The sequence below is a fragment of the Mytilus galloprovincialis genome, chromosome 6 (assembly GCF_965363235.1).
Source record: "Mytilus galloprovincialis chromosome 6, xbMytGall1.hap1.1, whole genome shotgun sequence".
Taxonomy (NCBI): domain Eukaryota; kingdom Metazoa; phylum Mollusca; class Bivalvia; order Mytilida; family Mytilidae; genus Mytilus; species Mytilus galloprovincialis.
The window spans coordinates 84,735,022-84,755,497 of record NC_134843.1 but is presented as its reverse complement, the minus strand read 5'-3'; the positions used below and the strand labels follow the sequence as shown (position 1 = coordinate 84,755,497).

General features: G+C 30.3%; 1 protein-coding gene across 4 annotated transcripts in view; it reads right to left on the bottom strand.

Annotated features, from left to right (window-relative positions):
* LOC143080546 (uncharacterized) overlaps positions 1–19,729 on the bottom strand; it is a 39,497-nt gene extending 19,768 nt beyond the window's left edge. Inside the window, exon 1 of one of the 4 annotated variants that reach the window (XM_076256435.1) lies at positions 19,551–19,729. The gene's annotated coding sequence lies outside the window, so the exon portion shown is untranslated. The other 3 variants (XM_076256432.1, XM_076256434.1, XM_076256433.1) reach the window with 3 other exon arrangements.
* Positions 19,730–20,476: the final 747 nt, after the last annotated feature.

Sequence of the window (20,476 nt, the reverse complement as noted above, 5' to 3'; positions counted from 1 at the left end):
TGTCTTTAGGTATCTAAATTTAGTTGTAATGTGGCCCTTTTTTATTTTGTTTCTTGACTTAAAATCTATAGAGATTGCTTGAAGGTTCCCACCTAAAATTCTTTTCCTTAATTGCCTCATTCGACTTAGGCATTATTGCTCAGACATATAACGTCAAATCGCACAAAGAATATAGGTATTTTATGAATGTTATGTGCTTTGAACAATGTATTCTATATGTATTTCAGTTGTCATATATACTTGAACACAAGTAAGACCGTTTCCTTACACATTCAAATGTGTTTGTTGACGATGCTACCTCATTGAAGTACACACCATACCTATTATTATGCACAGCCTTTATTGGTAGTAACTTGTCATCGGACTTGCTCTGCTAGCAAAAAGGTTGGATATACTGATACATAGTTGCGTCAAACCGAAGGGCTGAAAATGATAATATTTGAAGCATCTGTGAATATCAGGATTTTAAGCATTTGTTGATTCAGTAAATGCTAGGGCTTGTTTTTAATTTCTATACACCGGTTAGACTATATTTGTATTGTTTATTCATCTATAATCGAAACATAACGGCGAGATATACTTTTATAAATAATACCAAACAAGACGTTTTATTATACTACGTCATTGACACGCGTGTAACGTCATTGTCAATAAGTTGGGTTTGTAATTATTAGTCTACAGAAATTAAAGACAACCCGGCTGTATTTCACTTCTATAAGAAAGTTAAAACCAAATCATTTCAACTTCCGATAATTGGTGTGTCCGAAGTGTAACTGATAATTACATACATGTGTATAACGTTATTGCAGTTGATAGTAAACTTGACAGCTGCGCAGAGACACAAATACAAAAAGAGTTTATACAAGTTTATTGCAATAGAATGTCAAACTTGGTTATACTTTCTCGATAAAGTACAATTTGAGTAAAATATAGATACAAGGGAAGACAAAATGCAAATGAACATTGTGAAAACCTTTTCAGTTCAAAACCCACTATTTGGCCCAAATGCAACATGAATGACCAAAGTTAATCTGGTTTTTGGATCTGGTTTTTGGAAGAAGAATATTCCTAAATGCGGTTCTTATTTTCCAAATTAGAAATTTAAGTTGATGAGATTATTCATAATACATGGTTTTCAAACTCTTTTCTAAAAGAACTTCACAAAGGGAGTTCCTGAAATATAACTCGCATGCATAAACGAGTGTTTTATGTTTTGGTGACTGTTCTTCAAACCTATCTAGGTGCTACTGCTTTCAAAACGATTGGCTGTTTTAATGACACAATGATGCATTTTAGTCAAAACAAAAGACATTAGACTTTGTATGTTTCAATCTAAATGAAAAAAGTATAAAATTGTTTCAAAAGACATGCAACACAATAAGAAGGCAAATAAATTTTCAACCTCGACAGGAAAATGCGTCTAAAAAAATGTTACAAAATAATATGCAACTTTTGTTAAAGTCAGGGCTTTTCGAAAAAACCTAAAACTGTTTTACAAGTATTAAATCTAGTTTTGATAATGGTAGTGCAGTTCAACTATCATGTTTCTTGTTAGGTATTATTAGGATTAAACCGCTGATCTTGTTTCCTGTTTGGTTTATAATTTTACTAGAAGTTAACTCATTAAAGATTGATGGTCAAAACTTTGGCGAAGAAATATAGAAAATAACAAGTAGTTTTAAATGGACATATTCAAAAAGTATTACCTTAATGATTTATGTCCTGAGTAAATTCTTCACAGCAATAATGTAATAATATTCCAAAAAACTTAACACAACATTACTCTACCAGAATTCCTGAAAGAGACTTCGAATCAATAACAAAATTTATCTTATAATCTGACAAATACCTGGTGTTTTCAATTAGTACTTTTAAATCCTCACTGCATGTAAGCTGAATCAGTTCATTTGTGTGATTAACAATGTTAAATTTTGTAACGAACTATTCGACTGTAAAATTGATTTATTCAGGAAAAAGCATAACATGGCGAGCTAAACTGTTTGAGTGTTCATAAATAATAATGTTATTCGTTAAAGAAATAAACACTTTTCTCCAATCATCATTGTCTTGCGGGATGTTGTTTGTTGTTATAAAGCACACACTTGCAATGACGATTTGGAACGACAACGAACATCTATAAACCAGCTGTTATTTTGTTTTATGAAGATCAATATCAATTCCTAGTTGTAGAAACGATATAACATTTTTATACCAATACATCATCAATGTCAAAATATATTCGATTAATGAACAAGATAGGACATGTATCCTAGCGCATTTTGGCAAGATTGTGAAATACCAATACATATTATGCAAGATCTATTATTTTAAGAGCATTGACTTTTTTCTGTATGTATGCCTGTTAGAGAATAAGACGAATCAAACTATAAGTAATTTCTGTCATAAAAACCCGCTTGAGTTGTTCGATCTAACTTGCAATAATTGGGACCAACATTGCAAGTGGCGGATAATATGTAATCTCCACGTAAAGGACCAGAGTAAAAGACTAATGTCAATAAATCTGAAGTATTATTACGAAATACGGATGACGGTGTTCGAAGAAAATAAGTCCTGGCATATATTGAAGATGACACCTTCAGAGAGAAAACAATACAGAATTAATTTAACTGCATCAATAAAGATGTTATATGGTCTTTAGGAAAAACCATGTGAGTAACCAAAAAGCATAATTTGTGAAAGAGAAGACAAGCTTACAATAGTAGTTTTCTATTTGTTTGAAGAGTCTGAGCTTCTGATTTTGTCATTTAATAGGGAACTTTACCTTTTGAATTCATCTTGAAGTTTGTTTTGTTTATTATCTTTTTTTTACATGAAAAAAACACAAATTGAGCAGTACATCATGTACATGTTCAACCAAAACCTAAAAGTGTGGAACATGATCTGCCTACCCTTCCGGAGCACATGAGATCACAACCAAAATAAATCGATTCATTCAATACGAAATCAAACCCTGTTGGATCGGAATAATCTAGTTAAAAGAGAGATTAAGCAATTCCCCAACCTCTTCCTTTACCATTTATACTACTGTTAAAAACTACTATGATAGCATACATAGGACAATTAAGAGAAAATGGCATAGTTATGAATTATACCATACATCTAAGAGAGTATCATACATGCGAACAACGTTATTATCGTTGAATAAAAATTGACCAATCCAAAAGAGAAAATAAGTGTTTAGTTTTGAAATTCGGTGACTAGAAAATACTAGTCTTAGAACGAACAGAAATATTAATATTTATCTTGTGATTAAGCGATATTCAATTCTCACTAATTATGAATTCTATAAATATCACATTTCATTTTTCTGTCCTCACTGTGTAAAGTCAACTAGATCTTCAAAGCTGACAAAAGATCGTGTTTACTGATTAAACCATTATAGGTTAATAAAAATCAAACTGAAAATTTCTGAGGAGCTGAATTTCATTTCATTTTACAACTTTGATTAGGTTAATTCGCAAATCAAGCAGTCGAATAGTTTGACTCACGTGTGACATTAACAAGTCATGTGATTCGTTAATAAATAACAATAACGGTATCAATTTCATATTCCGCAGAAAATGATTTTTTTTATTTGTTTTGTAGTAATTCGAGATCGACTGCTAAATTACAAAATGTGAAAATATTTCCGGAAAGGTAAAACCACATAAATTTTGAGATACTTATGTGTTTCGTACGAATTTGTTTTCAAATGTTCTTTAAAAATAACAAAAATGATGCTGAAAAAAATACAGAACTCCCAGTTTAATTCAAAAAGATGTATAGGAAGTCCATGAAACCTTACAGAACCAAACGATTACCAATATCAACCAATGAAACGACTAAAAGCACCTGTTATAGTTGTGTTTTAGTACAGGTACTTTCCAATGAAACAACTACAATTTAATTCTTTATATAAATTTCAAACATGTTTTGTTCATATATATCATGACACTTATTGTTAACAAAATGTCAAACATTCACATCTCTGTATATAAAATTTGTTGTACAGTACGTGTTGAAAAGGTTAAATAGCTGTTATGAAGAATAACATGTAATGAACATTTTAAGCTTTAGTGAGTATCACAGGCTAATAAGATACTGTCAGTATGTCTGCTGAATTAATTACATTTATTTTCTTTCTTGATGCCTAGTGTACCATAGACATTTTATTAATCTGCATTTCTATTTCTTACAAATTGTAATCAATGATATTATTGAAGCGTGATTTTACTCCGATTGATACAATGAACGTCAATTATAATTAAGTATATACGTTCTGCTGAACCATAATATATTGACTAAAAAGTCGGATAGAAATTGAAAAAATACGATTACAAATAATCGGTGTGTATTTCATATCACTGCTAAGCATTTCTTGAAGGAATAAATTGGAATTATGGCATTAGCTGTGTCGTTTGAACTTACTGATCTTGATCATTGACCTACAGTAATAGATAGGAGTAAAGCATACACAATCTGTCAATTGTCAATTCCAAATACACTTCAGATTAGAACTCGTCTTTTTTATCATCCTTTCTTTCTGTTGATAATATTGAAACACATTTTTAAAATTGAAACAATAAATTACAAATATGCAAGACTGTTTCAACCAGTCAATTCGTCAACATGCTAAGGTATATATCGATCTTTGATCTTCGAATATATGTATCATTTTTTTGATTTTTCAACAATGTACTTGTGAAAAAATATGATTTCTGTTAAAGAAGTGAAAACTATGAATAGTGAACAAATGTTTCATGTTTTTATAATAGGCACTCATGTAAATGTAAAACATGTTTAAGTATTTGTATCCTTGATAAAACTTCATCATAACAAGGAATATCATATTTACTGATGCAAACAATGTGTGCCTATAAATCAATCTCCAAACACTTGCTAGTTATATGCATATCTTTTTAAACGACTTCCTTAGGAACAATAAATATATTCAAGCAAACGTCATCAGCATTTAGAAAAAAAATACATATTGCATTTTAGAGAGATAAAGTCATAAACCTGTTACATTGCCGAGGTTATACACCAGGACACTGTATAACTCTTGCACTTTAAAAAGATACAATGTTTAACACGACAAAAGCCAAAAGTACAATGCAAAAAGTAATATCACAAAAAATCTCTTGCGTGCATATCTTTCAAAATGACTCCCTTAGGAACAATAAATATATTAAAACAAACGTCATCAATATTTAGAAAAAAATACATATATTTTAGTGGGATAAACCTGTTAAATTGCCAGGGTTATAAACTAGGAAACTGTCTAACTCTTGCATTGAAACAGATAAACAATTTGATACGACGAATACCAAAAACTACAATGACAAAGTTAAATCACAAAAATATTGAGCTCCAAGGACAATTCATAACGGACAATCCCTAATAAAATGGTATCATCAAAAGCTCAAATCAACAAACGAATGGATAGCAACTGTCATATTCCTGTCATATTCTAGACTTGGTACAGGCATTTTCCAATGTTGTACATGGTGGTAATGTTACTATTTGTGTAGTGTCAAACATAAAGTTAATAAAAGTTCTTAAACAATTTGTTGATTGTTATTATTGTTTACAATCCTGGTTTGTGCTGATAATATTTGATGCATGTTGTTCGGTTCTCATTTAACAAGAAAGAATATAAATATATCATATTTTAGGAATGGTGGATAGCAGTGTATGTATAAGTTTAAACGCTCTTAGATATGCATTTGACCTTGGTGAAGAGGTCATTATTACAGCTATTTATAGAATATGCTCACGTGGTTCTTTTGTCGATTTTCGTTTTTAGAGTCTATTGTATAGACTCCCAGTAAAGTCTCCGATAGTTTTATGGGACATTCTAAGCTATCAATGGACACATAAATAGAATACTGCCTACAACTTTTTTTAATCTTGAAAAATGTATTTCACAAACGTGTTGATTTGTAAAAGGAAAGTAAAATGTAACGTTTAGAAGGACATTTGTTTTAAATACGGATAAATGTCAAAAGTACGTGCATAAGTGAGAAACGTTCATTCCATAAATGGTTCAAATTAAATCGACAATTTGCATTTTATCAATCAGAACTAATTTAAGTAATGTGCAGTATCAAAATCCTTTTTTGAACTTCACCATTTATCACGATACTAATACTCATACATTTGTACTTTGTCATTTCGCAATGAAAAGCTGTCTACATCAATCAGCGATTCACACCAATAAAAGAATATATTAGAGACATTCTATATTGACAATCGATATTAACTGTCGTCATTTGTGGTGAAAAGCTGATTTGAATCTAATCAGAACATAATTTGGTAATCAGTTAAAGATGAGCCCTCTCCGCTTAGTGTTTTCTACTTTCCATGCACAGCACACTTGTTCATGTTGTTGTCAAAGAATTAAACGGAAATGAAAACTGATGAATAGCATTTGTCTGCTTCGATGTTTATTTCTTTTAATAAAAGATTTAGATGCTTTTAAACCGATACAAAAAAATGTGTTATGAGAATGCTTTTATAATGTTATAGGTTCTTAGTTCAGTCAAACAAACACTAACTGAAACATAACGTGACAAACATGGCAAACAGAATCTTCATATACATGTGTACTTTGCCGGGGTATATAAAGAACGACAATAGAAGTATACACTGGTCAATAGTCATGTTTCTTCCTGCTCTTCGGTCTAGCTTTTGTTTTTATGACACATTCCCTATTTCCATTTTCAATTTCATAAATCAATTTATATGAAAAAAAATCCGGGTCACAAATCAAAACAAAGGAAAACACATGAAAAATAAGAGGGACAAAATATCAACAGTTATCTAAAAAATGCCAAATTGCTTTTTTTATGCTAAACAAAATGATCAAGTAACAGACTACAAACGACATTAACAGTTGTTTGTCAATTATTATTAACATCAATAGAAGAAGTGTATTAAACCGGCTGTTATACTCACGAAATTTAAAAAAGTGTGTTATACAGATACTATTAATGTATAGAAATATTTTCCAGCTAAAGAGAATGGACAATGAAATACACCATTAGTTCGAGTGTTTGCGTTAGTAGTATTTGACTAAACCTGTGGTCCTGAAAATATTTTCGTGAGTACGGTATCAAGCCAAATACTCTTCCTGTAATAGTGTTGTGGCCATACCTTCGGTAATTGGTTTAAACGCCTTTCCGTTTGATGTGTTTGAGCTTTTGATTTTGCAATTTGCAAAGTGATTTTCCGTTTTTAATTTTTCTCAGAATTTTGTATTTTTGTGATTTTACCTGTAATCTATCATTTAAGATGTTACCTTCAAACATTACATTTTAATTTAATTTCAATGTTAGTATACCACCAAATTTACTACAACGTTCTTTATTCAGTATTCATGAACGTCAATACACATGGTTAGATTTTAAGCTTAAGAACACAAAGGCAGTGGTATTGTTAGGACCACAATGTAGGTCCTTTAAACCAAAAATTAAAAACAAAGTGCTTTAAACTTTTCAATTGGATTGCTATAGATGTCGACAAGAGAAGTACGTCAATTGCAAAGGATTCCATTTATGGAATTTAAAACAAACACTTGCTCTAAAAGCTCACACATCTTGAATCTTATGAAAATTGCAAGAACTGTCAAACAATCCACGTTTCAGATCTTGACATATCTACTTCGATATTAGCCAGGGCTACAAAACAATGTCTTGTTCACATTATAGTTATTTTGGTAGAATTTTGACTCTGAGTATATAGATCACTTTATGTTACATGTGTTAATTTTAATATATCAAGTCGAAAGTCTGAAGATATTTACTATTTATGGGGAGGTTTTCATGTACCAGATAAAAGTACTACTCACAAGTCCTTCTTTACCAGTTTATATTGTTCACGATATATTTGAAACTTAAACTTCATAGGTGACTAACGGCTAACTTCCCCTGTGTATTGCATTGATTGTACAAAACTCACATTCAGATAACAAAAAAAATTCTGATAGATTGAATAGTATTAACAACTCAGCAGATATTGTCCATTTTTATTTCACAAGGTATCAATTTCCAGACAATCACATTAAAAATGCATTAATATATCGAATATTAATACACTACAAACATATTTCAGTTTTCGAATCATAAAGCAGCTATGACGTATATCCTATCGATTTTACTTATTTGTTAAAGAACATAAATTGTTCCACAATTATTAATTTCTTAGTTCTCCCAGTTAGCCTATTAATATTTATAATGATATCCCATCAACTTATAATATTTGTGTATGCAACTAGATTACTTGTTCGTGGAATGGTGATATATATTCTGCTTATAATAAAAAGAAGAAGCCCAACACAGAGGAAATTATAGACAACATGCATCTGTTTTGAAAACAAATTAAAGTTTTTGCAATTGAATTTGGCTCTACGTGATTGTTATTTTTTGGAATAAAAATATTTAAAAAAAATTGGCGTTTTAAAAAGTAACTAGAAATAAACATCTGCTATAGTATAAGTTAGAATGCGTCTTTCAATAAAAACCGATCTTGTTGGACATTTATAGAAATCTATTTAGTAAAAGCAATAAAACCAAAAAGGAATATTTGGCAGGGCTTGACAATCAAAACGTATGTAATCAATTTATACATGTAGATGCGAAAACAGTCTAAGAACATGTACTTGTAAATTCTAGTAAGAACTTTGGGATTAAACCTTAATTTGTTAAGTGTCTTGTTCACCATCATTCGATAAAAGTCTGCATTTCAAAACAAGATCAGACAAATAATTGAAAACATGTTGAATAATAAATATTTACGTTTTCAATTATGTCTGCCGGAATTACTAACGTTTGTCAATATAGATTTCTTATTGATCATTTTAAAAGATCAAGCGATTGAGAAGATCAAAACAATAATTTACTCTTTGAAATTAAGTCGTGTCCAGGAAATATTGTAATGCCAAAGGTATTGTCTTTTTCTGGTTGCTTTGTGATCAAATAAATACAAAGTTGATGAAACTGTCTGTCTTTTCAACGAGTTAGTTAAAGTGCGCAAATTAAATATAGAAATGAAATGTTTACAGTCACTTTAATGAATATATAGTATTAAATGAGTAAAAAATCATCCTTTGTGACTTCAACTTGGAATCACCAACGGTAATAGGTAAAAAAAACAGCTTGAAGACAAATTCACACATATTTACAATATAATAAGCATAGCATCTGGTTCAATAAAGACCTTTATCATGTTTATCATTTACAATTATTTCTCAGTGGTTTTTACATATCTACAAATATTGTTACCACTGTGTCGATTCGTGTATAAGAAACGCTTAGATGCAATCCAGACGTTTTAGCTCTACTGATTTTGTTACAACATCACATGTTGTATAAAACACAAATTAGTTTGAATATAATTAACAGATAAGCACTACACAATTCAAAAATGGATTTCTGTTGTAAGAATTTTTTTTTTATTAACATGTTTAAATAAAAATTAAAGAATGAATACGTGTTTGCTTAACAAAAAGATCATCCTTTACAAAATTTTAACTTAATATTTCCTGCTTCTATTTTAGATTGATACTTTTTTTTTAAATTATACTTTTTTTCATGATGCTTAATTTTCTTTTTGTTGCACGTCTACAGATCTTGCTTCTGGCATATGCATTATTATTCAATTGTGATTTCAAATCATCTTTTGTTAAAAAACAGAATGAAATCACATTCATTATGCTGTTTGAAAGAAAACTTTTTCAATATTTATTGCACTGAAATCAAATAGTAGAAACACTTTCTCTTCATATATAAACAGGAAATGGAATTTTTAATTTCTTTTGTTCCATACGATCATATTCGTGCCAGAATAGTTCACGTTGACGATGGCAAAACATACTGTTACATTTTTGTTATTGTTATATTAAACATTGTTTACCATACATAGCAATGTGTACCGTACATATGCATGTATCTTATTGTTTGTATCCTTTTAGATGTTTTGTTTTCAAGTTCAGTATGGATTGCAACGTTTGATGCGTTATTGGTAAGCGGCGATGCGTTGGTTATATCAAATCTAGAGTTTCAGTTCTGATTCGGTATTTTACAAATTATTATTTCAGTCTTGGTGATATCAAATTTTGAACAAAATCATTTATTTCTATTATTTTCTCTGCATTCTTTGTCATAATCTCATACTCTATCATTAGTTTTTTAATTTTTGACAAATAATCATGATAATATACCAATAGATAAATACCTAACATAACGATAAACAATTTAACAGGAACAGATAAACTTCATATTAATTCAGTTTTGACGACAGTCTGTAAATTCAAAACAAATATTATCGCTATAGTTGATTTAACGCTATACTTTTCAGTTTTCAAGTACGTATCTGTCATGTTAAGAAGCATTTGACACAAAAGACATTTATGCAATGTAAAAGGCTTTTATGGATTCAAATGTAATTGCATTTTCAAGAGGATGAGTTGTAGCATTAAATTTTCTAAACGTAGACATCAGCAAAGCGGCATTCAGAAGTGATAATTCGTTTAAGTTACTTGACTCTAATCAATGTCACTTGACGTCAATAGCATTGCATTGCTGTGATCAATTCATCAGTGATTTGCAGTGTTCTTCTGTATCAGTGGTTTCACCAAATGTCGTCTAGCTCTAAATAAAATCAAACGGAAGCTATTATTTTCATTACGACTTTGGTAGAATTCACTGTCATTCACCGAAGCAGCACAAACAGGTCTCAATAGTAATAAGCAATGGACTAATAACATCTGTTTTGATATTATCAATAAAAAGCTATCAACTGAAGGTCCCAGTTCGTACATGCATCTTTGTACCAAAAGATCAAGCAATCCTTAGGTAGATAAACTGCTTGATTAAAGTTGTTTACAAAAAAAAATAATGAATAAATTCATATTTTACGTACTTGTATCATCATAATTGATTGATTATTTGATTGATGTTTTATGGCACTTTCATCATTATTAGTCTATACTATTGTGGTCAGCTTTCATTGTTGAACGGAGCCGGAGTGCCGAGTGAGAACAATCAATCTTCGAAATTTCGAAGGAACCGACAATAGGTGTCAAAGACATCTGTCAAATGCGTGAATCTATCTCAAAACCTCAGTGTTGACAGGCTAGGGATACAGTAGTTCGACAATTTAGACCACCCAGCCACCGAGGTTCTTTTGTATCATTATAATATATAACCATTGTTTTTTATCATGATAAACATTATGTTCAGACAATTTTACTCGAATCTTGATTTTAATCTATACAGTTATGCAACTCGAAAATTTAAACATTAGTTGAATCATTTATCATCTCTATAAGTATATCTCGAAGAATTTGAATTAGCGGCTTAAATCATGGAAATAAAAGGATTCATTTTCAGATTGACATGGGACGTCTGTGTGTTTTCTATAAAAAACGAGATACAAACGGCTATAAACGATGAATCAATGACACTTGAAATAATTTTTGTTAAAAGGGCTAGCAAAACCAATTGTGTACCCCGCAATTTCGGATGGTACTGAAAATACAGCTTCGGTGTTCTTGTATCACAATTGTGTAAGCCAGTCGCACATTTCATCTTCAAAATACTCATCGGTGAAGCTCGAGATAAAAAAAAAAATATAACAAATGTGAGCATAGGTCATTGAGACAAACACTTCTACTCAAGTTCTAGTTTTACTTCTAGGGAGGCAAAATGATGCTGATATATATTCATTCGTTTTTTTTTTTAATCAGTATTCTTTATTTTTCTCAATACAGAATTAATGTACATTAGCTTTAACACCTAAATACATACTGCTCATAGTTTTGTTCCGCGTAATTGTCATCCATTCATTTCCTTGTAGTAATGGTACTTGTTTTAATTGCGTACATATTTGTTACTGATTTGTAATGAAGATATCATACTATATTATTGATACACCAGAAAATCGTTTTGATCTTAAAAGTACTTTTGAATGTTCTTGCATTATTAGGTACAAATTTGATATTGTGAGCACATTTATGTAATGCTTATTTATGGTAGTGACTGTACTTTAGGTGGAATGGTTGTTTTCGTAGCGGAACAATTTTCCCTTTCTATGTTGTGTTTCGCAAGGGTGTTGTCTGATTTTGCTGGATTGGTCGTGTTATTGTTGATTTGTTAACTTCTTACCTTTGATACGCTAAAGCAGTCCGTTTATTTTTCGGAACATTTCTATACTCATTGTTTGTTTTGCTTTCTATTACAAATACAAACATTGAACTTTTTCTATTTCTTACAAAATTTGAAGCATTACTGATCAGAGAAAATGTCTGTGATTGACTGACGCTTTGTAGTATAAGCATTATATTAATTTTATTCTATATCGATATATAAATTGTGATCAAAGTATTACACAGATGAAATCAACAAAACTAATACAAATACAAGCATTGTCTTTAGCATATGTTTTATATTTTGAAAGGTGTGCAATAAAAGCCCTTTTTAGTAACACATCGTTGAGTAGTCTTTACATCAATGAAAATTATTTTGTTTTCATGTTAATAACAAAAAAATGGAGTGTCTTATAATCATTATATCTATACTTTTGTTGCAATAAATATTTGCACCCTTTTCTTTATGAAATTATGAAATAGAAATAGGATTTTACATGATTTTCAAATATGTCTTAAAATATATGCAATAAAATTATGAGAAGAAATGATCAGGGAAGTGAGGAAAATTTTTCAAATGGCACAACATTGATTCTTTTTTTTCAAACCAGAGGATTCCGAATATATACAAAAAAAAATCAAAAACAAGAGGAGAGAACATCTTAAATGCAGAACATTATCTTTAAAAAAAACACAACCGAAGAAGCATAACATATACAAATGAATTATACACAATACAAAGATCCTAGAACAAAATATACAATAAAATATTCTTTTAAATCACAGAATGATAATCATACATATTATAACGTGTAACCAGGCGTTTATACATGTATCTCAAACGAACGTTCCAGTAAATAGTTGGATCCAAGTTGTCCATAAACAATACGGCAATGCAAAACACTACAACTATCTATGTTATGCACAATGAACTAAAATATACACACTGACTCTTGGCCGATAAAAAGTATAAACAATGAACAATATTGTCTGTCTCTACCAAACAGTGCGGCAGTGCGTGCTGGTACAACTTGTCCTTCGAATAGAACAGTCTGTCACTACCAGACAGTGCAGGCTGGTACAACTTGTCCTCCGAATGGACAGTCTGTCAGTACCAGACAGTGCGGTCTGGTACAATTTGTTCTCCAAATGGAACAGTCTGTCACTACCAGACAGTGCCTTTTGATCACCCCTATAACCTTCGACCCGGCCACTAACTTTCCCGCCAAACGTCTACATCAACACAACACTTTTCTTCTGTGTGAAACATGTATTGATACAACCAGATTATCCTTGTTTGTAACCATAACGACCAATACACATTACAATATGTTCGTCTTACTAACTCAAAGATCAACAGCAATTCTGGTGTAAGGTGTCGAGTCTTTTTGTTTAATTTCTATGATCTAGGAAACGACCGCTATATTCAAATTTAACATAGTTGCCTGGTGTACTAAACTTAATGGGAGAAAACATTGAAATCGTTGAATCTTTATCAACTGGAGCTATTGCCAAATTCATGTTAATTTATTTTTTCATTAATTTTGACTGTTTTCGACACTTCCATCAGCGTATTTCAACGGGTCCAAACAAATTATTTAACGTGTAATTTTATGACCGAAATTCTATTTCAGTAAATGACATCCTTTATTGGTTGTTTTATTTAAGTTATAACACAATAATTGAATTCATATACTGTCATAATTATCGACTTTTATTTTAGGCAACGGATATCGTAGGGCGATAACCGTAAAAGATGAGCAAAATTGTTCTTTTGAATCCTCAAGAGGAAGACACAGTTGCATTTAATTGTGATTCATTGCATTGGGAACAGTAAGATACATAGACTTGTTATAATGAATACAATCATATATCTGCCATCAAATTACAGACAAAACACGTTTCATAAAAAAGGGAATGACAAAACATGCAAGCACGTGATTTGGTTGTCAAAAATAAAACTTCATGGGCTGCTGCAAACACAGTACAACAAACTCAAAATTAATATGACTATAACAATGATAAATGAAGAAGCAATGAAGAAAACAAAAAACAACATGAATACATGATTTAAGGGAGCACTTGTTCATATTTTAAATGCTTCGCTTCCTTATCAGAGGAGTTTAGAAACATCCAACATTCTTAAAAACACGGACCTCATATTAAACCAAAACTTTTTCCCATCATTGCCATGTTGTACCCATTTTGTTTTGTGCGTTATCTACATTTTTATTTGCCATCTTTAACCGTCCACAAATACCAGTATGTTACATATATAGCAATTTCGTACCATAGTGTCCAACTTTATTGATATCGTTTCGTTTGATAAAAAATACAAACTTTATTACTTATGCTTTTATATGAATGTTAATGATGAAAAATTAAATAATATAAACACAAATTGAATATTTCTAATTTAAGTGGAATTTGGGAACATGTTTTCAGATGGCTGTTGAAATGTTTGATATTTAATCGAATAGTTTGATTGCAATCACCTTCTATATATAAACCTTTGATTTTCTATAGAACTGATCCAATCTCCAAGATAATAATTTTATATTATTCACATTAAAAATATTTAATGAATAACTCATATAAAGATATTTTTATTACCAACACCATGAGTTATTGAAATAATGTGTTGATAGTTATCAAAGGTACCCGGATTATAATTAAACACGCCAGATGCGCGTTTCGTCTATATTACACTCATCAGTGACGCTCATATCAAAACTGTTAAAAAACAAAACAAGTACGAAGTTGAAGAGCATTGAAGGCCCAAAATACCAAAAGGTTGTGCCAGATACGGCTAAGGTAATCTAATTCTGGAATAAGGAAATCCTTAGTTTTTTTTCAAAAAATTCAAAGTTTGGTAAACAGGAAATTTATAAAAATGACCATATAATTGATATTCATGGCAACACCGAAGTGCTGACTACTGGGCTGGTGATACCCTCGGGGACGAAATTTCCACCAGCCGTGGCATCGATTTCATTGACAAAGATCTCTGAATTACCATCATATAGATGTTTCCAAATGTCAAAAATAAAAGGTGTGCGATCCATTTTTGCCAGACAATTCTGATACCTTCTCATCCATCATTTGTAGGTTTTCATGTACATGTTCATGAACATGTAGAGCTCGTTCAATAGCGTTCGGTGAAGATTTGATCTTGAGAATGCCAAATCTAACCAGGTATTTATAACCAACTATATTTACAGCATGAATAAAAGGGATACTTTGTATGTATAGGTAAATCACCAATTAGACACCGATCTTGAATAAAATGGCATAAACATGGAGATTAGAAATAATCGGTCAAAATGGTCTCATTTTCTTAATATTTTATAATCTATTAATATGATACAATATTATACAAATATAGCCTTTGTATGAGGTCGATACAAGGATATATTGACCTGAAAGAAGTATATAGACTGAGGACGAAGTCCGAGGTCGATATACTTCTTTGGGTCGATATATCCTGTATTGACCTCATACAAAGGCTATATTTGTTATATTATTATTTTCCGACCATGTTTGTATCAAAATCGTCATTTAGGTTTGTTGGAACTTTATAGATATTACATTGTCTCCTTGACAATAACACCATATTAGTTGTTATTTCATTAACTTTTTTTTTGTTGACATCTTATGTATTTGAAGATTTTTTTTTGTCAAATAATCGATCACAGATATCATTTGTTTCAAAACGTTAAACAATATCCTGAAATTCATTACATGACGTCACAAAGTATATCGGTTTTTAGATATTCTAAAAATAACCGTGCAATATGCTTTTTGCGGGTCAATATGCTTTTTGCTATCCGCCGTTTTCTCTCTACCTTCGAAAATATAGTTTAACATGTGACTATCCCTAAACGAATCAAATTTGTTAAACTATATGAATTAATAATATTATGTTTTATTATAAATTGTCTATAAAATTATACGTGGGTACACATCAACGAGACAGTAATTAATCGACAAATTAATAAACATATATTCTTAGGAATACAGACTTGTTTTAACAATAAAAATGTGTCTTTATAACATGTCAAATTATTAATCGTTCAGAATTTATTATCACCTAGATCTTTATCTAACAGTTTAAACTATTACAAAAGAAAACAAATACGGTTGCTAAATACTTGGAAATTTGACGTAACTGTAGTTTGTAAAATGTAAAATACGAAATGTCGAGTATATGGTAAATGGAACACACTACAGATTTTTTTTTGTATGTCAAGAAATGGCAAACAGATAAGTCTTTATATATGGTACATATTTTTTTATATGTACACTACTTGCATAAATAACGAAATGGCACTGTTATCAGTTTTCAATATATATATATATATATATATATATATATATAAAGGTAACAGTAGTATAGCGCTGTTCAAAATTCATAAATCGATAGAGGAAAGGCAAATCCGAGTTACAAACTAAAACTGAGGGAAACGCATCAAATATAAGAAAACTACGACACAACAAAACACAATATGAAACATATAATTAAAAGAACTTCTCGTGGTCAGAAATAATTATGGCACACCAAAATTAATTGGTTTTTTTGCAATTGTCCAGACTGATAACGGTACAACACTACCATAATTCGCTCATTGTACAAATAATGAATATAAAAAGTTGTCATATAAGTAGAATTTGTATTTTATTGTAATCAAAATAAGCACTTTAAGTTTTACTGGAATAAGACAGTAGTTTGCATTAATAAGAATATGATACAAGTTTCAAATCATGTCAAAGAATTATAATATCTTGTCTCATTATGGAATACTAACCTGGTCTGTTTACACCCATTAAAATATCGTACTTCATTTGTCTTTATATCTTTTATAATCAACGACTTAGTAATGGCTGTTGGTTATAAGTGCAACTACCCAACATTTCCAGAATTAGACTGTTATAATACCTTCAGACATAAAACGCACTTGATTGACTCAACGAAATTTTGTTTTATATAGACTACGCTAAATGACATACTGTTAGGTTGATCTTTTAATTAAATAAATTCATTTGTTCCATAAAATTGTCTTTCAAAGGGCAATTTTGAATGAGTCATTCATTTCCTTAAAGTCGGGAGTGTTAGCTGTCTTAATTGGTCGTTGTGAGACAAACACGGTTTAAACAAATAAGCCCAATGTATTATAATTGTTTTCAATTGTCATCCATTTATTCCAGTAGCTTCAAGTATGATTTTATCTTATATCATATTTTAAGGAATAATGCATCATGCATTTTGTCTCATGCATAAGACTAAATTTCTAAAGTGAAATCACTTGTACATGTATAAAATTATCTATAAATGAATGACCGACTTTATAAAGACAATGTATAATTACGCCGACTATTGATTTTATTTTGGGTCCTCTTTAAATGGAAATAACTTGTATGACAATTTTCAAATAGGCATTGTTCTCTGTAAGTTAACAAAAAAAATTTGGGAAATTTGTGAAGAGATTTTCGAAGTCATTTTAAATGGATTTTTTTTTTCTAACTTGCATGACAGATCTGTATCTATATCAGTTCTTAAAAATCATTTCAGTTTAAAATAGATTCAAAATTTTGAAAAAAACAGAAAATCTATGATAATCTTATACATTAACTGGATGAATATAATGTAAGCTGTGTTAATATTTATTTCACGATAAAAACAAATGTATATTTTTCAAGTGCGACTTGTATAAAACGAAAATAAAACAGATTTTGACTGATAAAAACTACTCCATTTGTTTCTAAAAAATTTGGTTATGTTTTGTTTATAAAGCTATTCAACTGTTCCGGTTCTTATACATCCTTGATCTTTAAATATTGACTTTGAGAGTAACAAAATTTATAAACGTAGGTGCATGTGTAAGTCGGAAAAGCATGACACTTATAACGTGTTGTTTTAATTTTATATCCACTTAATATATAATATCGTAATTTTCAACCTTTAAATTGCAAGGTTATCCAAGTACATCAGAATTTAAAAAACTTTTCGATCGAAGGTGCGTATATATTGTAAACAAAAGGTCAACCGCATATATGTTTCTCTACCGATTTGAACCAAAATGATTAGTACAATTCTTTTTATGTATATGGCGGGAAATTTCGCCTATTCAATATATCAACGAGCTAGAACGGAACATCAGCATGCACACAATAATCAGAACTGATGCTTACGGAATTGATGAACAATCCTCTTACAAACTGCTTTATAGGTTTCGAAAAAATGTAATACGTTGCAACTTAGTTACTTTTTCGTCTTAAACCTACATATTTAAATCGATAATTCGACTCTAGAAGTTATGTTTGCAAATACAAACAAATAGTTACTGCATTGGCAAAGAAGGGACAAAAGATACCAGGGAGCCATTTCAACTCATAGTAGAGGGTTATTTGTTATGACACATAATTATAAACGCATTGACTAGAATTAAGATATTTGTAAAATCATCAAATACATAAATGGTTTATCAAAACATTGTAGAATTATTATTGATTATGATATATGTATTAGTATTGCAACACAAAAAAGCGGGAATTAATTTTGCGAAACGATTACGTAATTGAGATACATTTCTCTTCTTAATTACACTGAATACTTCACCATATCTCACCAGAACGTGATAGACATACGAGAGATATCTCTTACACATGCATTTTATCTTAAGTTAATAAGAGTAGTGTCAAGAATACTTCAAAATATACTAAATTTTGTTTTTAAAATACTTACTAACAATTGTCATTTAGAGAAAAGGTAATGCAGTGCAGAAACCAAAAAAATGCATACAGAAAAAGATGATTTGGTTATATTTTTCAAATGAGATCTCATGTCGTGAAGCAATATTTGTATACACAAATATCTTTTCATGGGGAAATTTGTTTCCTGGACGACACACATACGCCGACTTCATAAGATAATCTGAGCGAGAAAAAAATATAGTTGCCTTCAACACATTAATTGTCTGTATCAAATAAGGCTATTCAACTCCTGATTTTTTTCTGCAGCCCTTTCATGTCTTTCGTGAAGAAGTTGGTTTTGTTGTTAGGTGTTAGTGACGAAAAAGAATTTCACTAATATACTATGCAAATCTAGTAAGATGTCGTTTTATATAAAATGTAATTTCAAGATCATACAAGCGAATTTAAGATAATTAGTATTTAAACATTTTTGCGACTAGACTTTCAAGTGAAACAAAGCATGCTTTGTTATCATTAACCATGGAAAAATTGTTGTCCATACAAAATGACTTCAAATCTTTCAATCTCTGATAGTCAAGGAGAAAAAAAAATCCGTTAATCTCAAACAATATATAACATGCAATAACAGATTTGTGTATTAACAAAAAATATAAACTATTTAAAATATATATATTGATTAAATAAGTTAACATACCTTGATTTCCAATGTTGATAGCTTCTTTAGCCAATATGCAGTTTTATAGCCGATCGCTTAACTTTCATAGCAGCATTTTCCTCAAATTTGTCAATTGATTTTTCAACGTGTTGATCACTGTGGTCTAACTACATTAACATTCATAGGACTGTCTGTAAGTTAATTACCTAAACATCTTTAAAACTAAATACATAATGCTTTTATCTAATTAACTGTGCACTTATCTAAATAACTTCACCTGTTGCTATTGATGAACAGATGCACATTAATGAGAAGTATATTGACATAAAAGCATTTTTCAAAGATAGTGTACACTATTTATACATTTCTTAACAGCTTAATTACTTTCTACCATTACGGTAACGATAAACATGTTAAAAGAGGAACAGGAACGCGAGTATACACGTAAGCGTCAGGTAATACAAAATACTGTTACCATCAAATTTTAATGGTTTACTGTTTGTTTTAATATAGTGATTGATTTAAACAAGCTACTACTAATGGATATGATAGCAGCAACCTGAGCGTCTGCCTTAGTTATATATAGTAAGAGTAGAAGAAAAAATATCCGTGTTTGTCCTTTAATAATTTGAACGCCATTCGCTCGTAACAAATGTACAAAAGATGATAAGCTGTTGATATTTAAGTATGACAGACTTAGAATCAGCAGGTTGTAATTCTAATTACAATATGAAAAATGGTACCTTATCATATTATTTAGTGATTTTTTTGTCATTCAGACAATTGTATACCTATCTTATATTGCACGAATTGTGAGATTGCAAATGATTATCTGAACACTTCTGATTAACCACAAAGACACTTGGTCTACAAACACTGCAAACCGAGTCTCATCGAGATTTTCGACTAGTTAGAAGAGGATTTGTTTTCGTCAGCTGTTGTAATCTATGGTTTGCTATCTTTAA